Source organism: Alnus glutinosa, chromosome 5, assembly GCF_958979055.1.
Source record: "Alnus glutinosa chromosome 5, dhAlnGlut1.1, whole genome shotgun sequence".
Lineage (NCBI taxonomy): Eukaryota > Viridiplantae > Streptophyta > Magnoliopsida > Fagales > Betulaceae > Alnus > Alnus glutinosa.
The window spans coordinates 30,921,955-30,930,691 of NC_084890.1; the positions used below are offsets into that span (position 1 = coordinate 30,921,955).

Below are 8,737 nucleotides of genomic sequence, written 5' to 3' on the forward strand. Positions count from 1 at the left end.
TTACTTTTATCCTATTTCAAAGATCTTTTAATCTACTGTGTTTTTATTTCGTATATCAAATAAACCAAAAAAAGCTATCCACGTGACCAATTTGTTTTATGTTGAACACAAAAAAAAAATCCATGTCTCTAGGAGAGAGATCGACAATTTGGACCGTAAATGAAAAGAGTCGTTTGCCAACAAGTTCGGGCTCGGTTTAGATAGGATTGGCTCAAGATTGGTTTGTTTATTAAACAAACAGAGCTTAAACAAAATTTTAGATTCGATTAAATAAACGAGATCATATAAACTCGGTTTGGCTCGTATAAATTTATATAACTTTTTCATTTTAATTATTTTAGTAATGTTATTCTTTACTTTATTATAAGAACATGTTAAGTATTTAAAAAGATAAAAATGAACTCCATCTCTTGGTAATATGATAAATATATAAAGCTTGAATTATTGTAATTGAGAGTTTTGATATAGATATATGCGTATTTGTGTGTGTGTGTGTGTGTATATATATATATTTGACAATGTATTTGTATGTATGAGTGGATTTATGTGTATTTATGTATGTGTGTATGATGAATGTATATATACATACTAAACAATTAAACGAACTGAACTTGAAGATTCAATATGCTGCTCGACTCAACTTGATTACAACCCTATACTACAATGAAAAATTAATAAACTATATTTAATATTGTTTATGCTTTGTCTTAGTTTGATTTTAATGTTTATTTATTTCAATATAATTTTTTTAAAATATTTTTAGCCGCACAAAAAGGTCCTAGATGGTAAGAACTGCATGCGTTGATTCAAGTCCGACTAAACTATAGCATGACCAAGTTCAACCAAAGTTATTTACACTAATCAAGCATGGAGTTTCCCACTGCCTATAAACATCTTCAGTTAAGTGATAAACATCTTCAGTTAAGTGCAAAATACCATCTTGTTTATATATATATATATATATATATATATATATATATTAATTAAGGCATAAAATAAATTATATTTTACCCATATATAATTTATCCTTTTAAATCCCTTTGTCGGCAAACATCTACGCCATAACACATGCACCCTCAGCACAACCCTTCCTCCAAACGCAGCATAGATGCACGCACCCGCTTCTCGATCGCTATTAATATTATCCGGCATGAGCGGAAGTTTGAATATTGAAGTCTCTTGGGGTTACAAACATCGTTAAAAAAAAAAAGAAAAAAAAGAATAGAGAAATGAAAAGCCAGCTCATTAATTAATTACCATTGACTTTGTGATAATGATGCTCTCTAATTAGGTTTAATTCTGCTATAAATCCTCATGAAGGGCTGACAGAAACTGCATTGCACTCCTCGGCCTTCAGGGTGGATTGATTTGTTGAGGGAGCTAGAGTGATTAGATCTTCTCTCGACAGGTATTTGTTTGTCTCATATTATAATTTTGTACATTTGTCTCATATATATTATACGTACTCGATCTTGTAAATTTGAAGCATTCAAGATACCCATCGAATACCTAGCTAGCTTACACTATCTATCATGATTAGATATATATGACTTTGAGTTAATTACTTGGAATTTGCTTTCATTTCTGATAAATTTCATTACTAATCAATCAAATTCCTTTTGGAAATTAACCGTGAAACAAAAAAAAGGACGTGAGTTGCAGATATTTTTTTCAGGGCCGGAGCTAGTTATGGAATTATAAGAACGCCCCCAACAGAGTTTTTGGTTGTTATTAAACTTTGCATGTTGAAATTTGTCCAAGGATTATATATGTTTGATAAAGAATAGTTTATCTATTGCATGCAGGTGAAGCTTTTCACACGATGAAATTTCATTTTTCTTAATTAAACGGCTAGAAAGTATAAAAAGAACCAGAAAATTAATAGTCAAAATTATAAAAATAACTTCTGTAATAAATACTAGTATTTCACCCCTGAAACCTATTTTCCGTATATAGTATGTCATCTAGATCTTCTTTTGTTAGTGATGTGAAAACAAAGGTTCAGTGACATCCTGTGTACTTAATTTAGCGTCGGCTGTGACGAAAGGGTTTCATATATTTTTTGGATTTTATGTTGTCTTCTATCTTTTATCTTTAATTTTTATATTATTATACTTTTGTAGAGTAGGAAATTAGATGAGTAATGTTATTTAGTGGACTCTTATATGAATGTTATCCAACTTGATAATGTAGTAATGCAAAGTAGCTATTCGATCAGCATTTGCAAAAAAAAAAAAATCAAGAGCTGATTTTTATTGTCACGACATCTCAATTGTATGGTAATCGAGTTTTAGTTACTTTTTCTTCTAATATTATCTTTTTATTCTAACAAGAATATAAAAAAAAAAAAAATAAATAAAAAAAAAAAAAATAAAAAAAAAAAATAAAAAAAAAAAAAAAAAAAAAAAAGAAGATCGAAGGTATGTGCACTTTTTCTTTTCATTCTCAATAGATTTGACTTTTATCAGAAAAGTCTTTGGGGAGTACTTTTCGTTAGGGTAATATATATTATTTATTGACCTTCAAATAACTATTTTTAACGTTTCTTGCCGTTTTTTCAGTATATGCATATTTGATTAAATAGGGTAATTGAATTCAGACAGTTTGTGATCTGGCCAAGAAAAAGTAGGGAATTTATGAGAATTGCAAAGCAAAAATATAACTTGAAGGATCTGGATGCTTAGGGTTTGTAATATTTTAAAATGTATAACTTGAAAACGAAAATTTTGAAAGCACAGTTAAGCATTTGTTAAAATTGTAGTTTGACATTTCAAATCGTACGTTTTTAATAACTCATGTCCCCTTAATTCTTTGTAATTTTAAAACATAAATTTTTTCACATTTTCAAACCACTACTTTTAAAAAACTCAATTCCAAACGAGATACACACTTCCGTAATTTGTTTAAAAATGCACTTATAGCCTATAAAATTATAGGGTTAAATAGACTCTTAAAAGAAGTTGCTGAATGAAAATTAAGCAACCTAGGCATACAAGCAAATTGCTGCACAAACTAGTTTGGTCATCATTGGCTGACATCAGAGGCAGAGCTAGTAGGGGGCGAGAAAGGGCAAACGCCCCCCAAGGGCTTATAGCGCCAAAATTTTTATTTAAAATGTTTAAGTAAACTATATAATTGTAGTTAATTAATGTGTTAATGATCATATAGAAAATTCAAAATATAAGAAAATGTCTAAAACACCTAAATAAATTAACGTAAAAAAAAAAAAAACATTATAAGTTAGGTTTATATATTTTAAATGGAAATTAAATAATTTTAATTGTTCATTAATTTTTTTACTTATATTATTTAATACTTTCATTATTCAATTTTGTTTCAATTCTTTTTTTTAAAAAAAAAAAACAAAAAATTGTCTTCCTATATAAACCAAAATTCTAGCTCCACCAGTTGCTGACATATATACTTTATAGACATATCATTGACCTGTCGAGCATTAATTCTTTGGTGCTATAATGCCATTCACTATTTAGGCTTTTTTTCTGAGACTTTTTTTTTTTTTTTTTCGTTTCTTTTTCTTCTGAGCATTAGACTAATTAGACTTACTAATTCTAGAAGGGCAAAATGTCTGTACGACCTTCGAAGCCTGAAAGAGTACCACCGAAAGAGGCCCCCCCGCACCCGCCAAGTAAACGCCATACAGCACCGAAGGACACCCAAGCAAAAGGTTTTTCCTTCCTATCAGCAGCTATTTGTCATATATATTGAATCTTCGGATATATCTGTGTTCGTGTGTTTGCATTTATCATATTGAAAATTTTCATGTACGTTATGTCATTCGATATTAATTATACTGTTATATATGTTGGGTATAACATGGTATCAGAACATAGGTCCTGAGTTCGAATCCTGTCTTTTTCATTTATCTTTCATTTCAATTAAGTATTTTACGTAGTGTTGGACCTCACTTATTAAATGGAGTTTGAGCTTACATGTGAGGAAGAGTGTTAAAGTATTGATTAAAAGATTAAATTTACCTATTTTTATTAGCTTAAACTTTTAATATAAGTGGTGATTTAACAAAAAATTTCAAATTTTTGCAAAACAATTTATTAGTCTTTCGGTTGGGGATGGCTGAAATTTCTTCCTTTGGTATGATAATTGGCATCTGGAAAAGTGCTTATTTGATGTTTATGGACCTAGAACCGGCATGCTATAGGTCCTAATTAACTTTATTCAATTATCAAGGAAGGTTCATGGTATTGGCCTAGTGCAAGATCAGAAGCTCTTGTTGATATATAGTCGTTTGCTTCTTGAGGTTGAATTTGGAGAATCTGATCAAGTGATTTGGGACTCGAAAAGTGGCAGATTTTCGAGTGCAGGAACCTGGGAAAAGCTTAGGGATAAGTTTCTTGTACGTTGTTGCTTGGCATAAGATTGTTTTGGCTAGCTTTCCAAAATGCTATTTCTACTCGAGAGAAAATGTGTGGTTGGGGCTATGGTGGAGATAGCTTGTGCCTTTTCTCCCGTGCTACACAGGAAAGCCAAGCTCATCTCTTTTTTTGATTGTAGCTTCAGCAAGAGGATTTGGAGATCCATTATGAGTGATTGTTTGGTGAGCAACCCTCCTACTGGTTGAGATGATGTTGTTCTTTGGAGTGTTGCTGAATTGCAGGGTAGAAGTATGAAGAGTTGTGCTTATAAGCTTTGCTCTGGGGCAACTGTGTTTCATTTTTGGCTTCGAAGAAATGCTCTTCTTCATGGAAAAACTCCTAGAACTGAGGAGTAGATTTTTTCCAGAATTATATGGGAAGTGAGGAGTCGGGTTTTGGCCAAATATCCGTCTAGAATGGCTCCCTCTGGTTTAGTTTTGTCTGTTCCTGCTTTGGAATTTGTTTAGCACAAAAGTTGAGCTTTTATATTGTTTTGCCAAGTGTTGGACTTCCCTGTTGGATCTTTGGCTGTAATGTGTTGATCAGTATTGTTGTTTGAGCTGTGAGATTTTTTTTATTGTTTTGCTTGTTATGCCGTAGGCAGGCTTGCAGGTTTTTGTTTCTTGTTGGAACTTTGCATCCAGTTTTGACTGGAGTGTTTGTTTTGATGAGTTTGGTTTATAAAGTTTTTACTTCAGAAAAAAAAAAATTAATAAAATAAAATTCCAAATTCAAATCCGTACGTGTGTCGTGTTTGCATGTATCATCGTTATCTGGTTAATAAATTGTTGTCGTTTAAGGTGTCAGTCAAAGAAAGAATGCTAAGATTAATTTTGTTGTATATTGAGTATACCAGACGAGACTCCGCCAGCTTGGGCTAAGGAGATGATGGCGTCATTGGCGTATATTCAAACTCAGCTCAAAGAGTTAAAGACTCAGTTAGCAGCAATGAAAACCCAGATGGATGCCATCACAGCTGGGACTACGAAGAACTTGCCTTCTGCATCTAAGGATAAGTAAGGATCGAAACCACCTACTGATGATGGTTAGACTTGGATAATCTATTTCTACATGAACATCTTTAATTTGGTGCACTGTTTTATAACCAAACTATTCTATCCTGTTTCTTTTAGTTTCTACGTTATGAATTTAATTTTTGTTTTGGATTTTAATCCCTTATCTTTATTAATACGTTTCCTATTTTTGTTTGCCTGTTGACCGCACCTTCTCCCTTTAGAAAAATGAGTGCTGGCATCATGTACGTAGATCGGGCTCATTTGTTGGGAGGTGTAACGAACCTAGGTCCAAAACAGAATAAATTAGGTTTTTAGGGGGAAGAGAAAGATTTTTAATCGCTCCAAAGAAGCAAATAGGGAATAATCTAAAAGCCTTAAATTTGATTGATACTCATTTTTCAAAATAATACAAACCTTTAAGTTGAGTACTTTCCAAGCAAAATGCTTGGAGAAAATATGGAAATAAAAATACAAAAATAACCATAAATTTGTAGATAAAGAAAAATATATTATTTTAAAATAGATATGTTTGGTGTCATTTTCTTACAATACTCTTGTCCATCTTTTTTTCTTTTTTCTTTTTTTCATTATACAATTTAATTTGTGGATCCCAAAAATTCAATGATAGATTTGCATATCTCTTGTACAGAGATAAACAAGAGATGTGTGAGAAAATAAAACTAAACATTTCTGATAATTCTAAAAGTAATGGTCAAATTTTTTATATAATTATTTTCGTTCTTGTACTGATATGATCTTATTCCAAAAATAATCTTCAAATGTTACACTTGATTCTCCTGCATCACCTATTAATGTTTGCTTTGAAAACATTAAGTATTTTTAATGTTCAACATAAACTTATCATGAGGGTCAAAATATTGTAGCTAGCATTTCAAAAAATCTAGCACTATGCAGCTATGCTAGGCAACATTGCATCTATGAATTAAATTCATCAATGTCCCTTAATTATGAGTTAAACACACGATTAACATTTTATGTGGTATTTTGGTTCCCAACCATACTACGGCAATTACCCATGACAAACTTTTGTGTTCTTACGCTGCTCCAAAGATCAAAACTCCTTTTGAATAATAGGACATCAAGAGAACAACAAAATAATTTTGCAAACGGTCATGTTTTCAAAACGTAAACTGGAAAACAATTTTTCGAGAATTGTAAAACCACATGAAGTAAACTTGTAAAATTAATCCTTTTGAGTTTCCAACACATTATAACACTACAACATATTCCATTATCAAATGAATCAAATTTCTTTGATAATCAAACAAAACAAGATTTTACAATTTCAACATGCTGCAAGAATTCTGAATTTTAGATTCGTTGATCACTTAACAGTAATTAGACCAGAACAGGTTCGTAACAATTCCTAAACACCGAAATGATTTTTCTATTACGTCAACCACAATTTTTCATGTGAAAACAAGTTTTCAAACAATTTTTGGGCTTGTCTAAGACATAATTAAAAATTGGAATCCAAGCAGCATTTGCTGTAATAAACAAATAAAATACAATAACATTGTTTCAATTGCAAAATTTAATTAAAATAGCAAACGACCTCGAAACTACTTGAAATTTTCTAGTCAAGATCCTAACATGTTAAAGAACAAATTGCAGGTCATAAAATAACTTTTCAGTCGCAAGAGACACTCGGAAAAGTTTCTAGATTAGAAAAATAGTAAAATAGATTTTCTACAAGTCTACTATCTTCATAATGATTTATAGTCTGACCATGCTGATAGAGGAGGCAGTGTTTAGCAATGTGGGATTAAGCTTCAAATATATAGTACGCCGACGGTTGGGGTATGTAGTTGAAGTCGATTACCTAGTCAAGAGCTACAGTTGAAGGGTATTACCTAGTCAACAGCTACAATTGAAGTCTATCACCTAGTCACAGTTGAAGAATATGATCACCTAGTTATAGTTGAAGCCTATTTGTATTATTCTAATCTACCTTAATTCTTCTATAAATCGGAGCATGTTATATTGTAAACATTACCAAAGAAATAAAAGTAAAATGTAGCATTTTAGGCTTTATCCTGTGGACGTAGGTCATAGACCGAATCACATAATTCTTTGTGTCTTTATTTATTCCGCTTTATATTTATTTGTAAATTTATATATATAAATATGGTTTTAAGTTTGAACCCTGTTTCAACCATTCAACTCCGATTTCAATTAAATATTTCATATGTTAGGTTCTACTTATTAAAAGTGAGTTTAAGCCCTCACGTGAGGGATAGTCTTCAAGTATTGATTAAATGATTAAATTCACTTCTTTCTAAGCTTAAGGTTTTAGGATAAATGCTGATTTGCAACAAGAAACATGGCCAGGGTTGGGATTTTACTCCTAGCCCAGGCGCCTCTTCTAGTGCAGTTGGGCTTAGGCTTTATCTCAAGCCCAGTCTTCTCTTCATGCATCTCTATGTAGTATTTCGCTCTAGCCTATGTTTTAAAAACTTTAAACTAAATAGAAGTATGAACTTTGTTAATTTACATTAGCTCAGTGAGGGACTTAAAGGGAAAAAGAAAAATTAGCTTAAATAGGCATGTGACATTGTCATCTCAAGACTGTCACAATGTTACTAATTTAATTATAATTGATTTTACTAAAAAAATGTAATTGAACTCTAGTTTATATTTTTTATTAATACAATTAATCCCTTCGACAATTCTTAATATTGATTTTTGATTCTTTCATGAATTTTTTCCGTAGAGAATTAAGTTAATAATTCTGTCATGTTAATTCTCTACCTATTTATCTTTGAATATCCAATTTAGTCACACAGTTATTCCCGAACATGTGAAATTCTTTTCATTATGTATAAATATTTATAACACTTTACCAAAATACTCTAGCTAGAGACTGAGAATAATTACTCTATTAAATCTATCTCGAGCAAAAATTTCTTATCATTTAAATAGAGGACTTGGATTTCTTTTTAAGAAATTTGTTATCACAATGCTACATGTGATCACTAAATGCACTAAGAATTTTGACCACAATAAATGTATTACTCCTAAATGCATAAAAGTGGCATCGATTTGATATATGAGTTTACAATCCTCTAAGGATTTAGAATCAATATATATCATAAGAAGTGATCAGGGAGTTCAATCATTCATTTTTTACAGAGTTCATGAGAGATGAAAACTCTCATGTTTCATTCAATGCATTGCATCCCTATGCTTCTGAACCAACACTTTAACCCAAAGTCTCTACTTCCCTCAATGAAAATAAATCATCAAGTTATATGTATTATAGTCATAACAAATGAAATGCTCAGTTCCATTGAATGGAATCAATAAATT

At 31.1% G+C, this 8,737-nt stretch overlaps 1 long non-coding RNA gene across 1 annotated transcript; it reads left to right on the top strand.

The window, feature by feature from the left end:
* Positions 1–1,291: 1,291 nt before the first annotated feature.
* Positions 1,292–5,563, top strand: LOC133869926 (uncharacterized). The gene is made up of 3 exons (XR_009900582.1): positions 1,292–1,408; positions 3,574–3,685; positions 5,248–5,563. It is a non-coding gene; the product is annotated as an uncharacterized LOC133869926 (long non-coding RNA).
* The last annotated feature ends 3,174 nt before the right edge of the window (positions 5,564–8,737 follow it).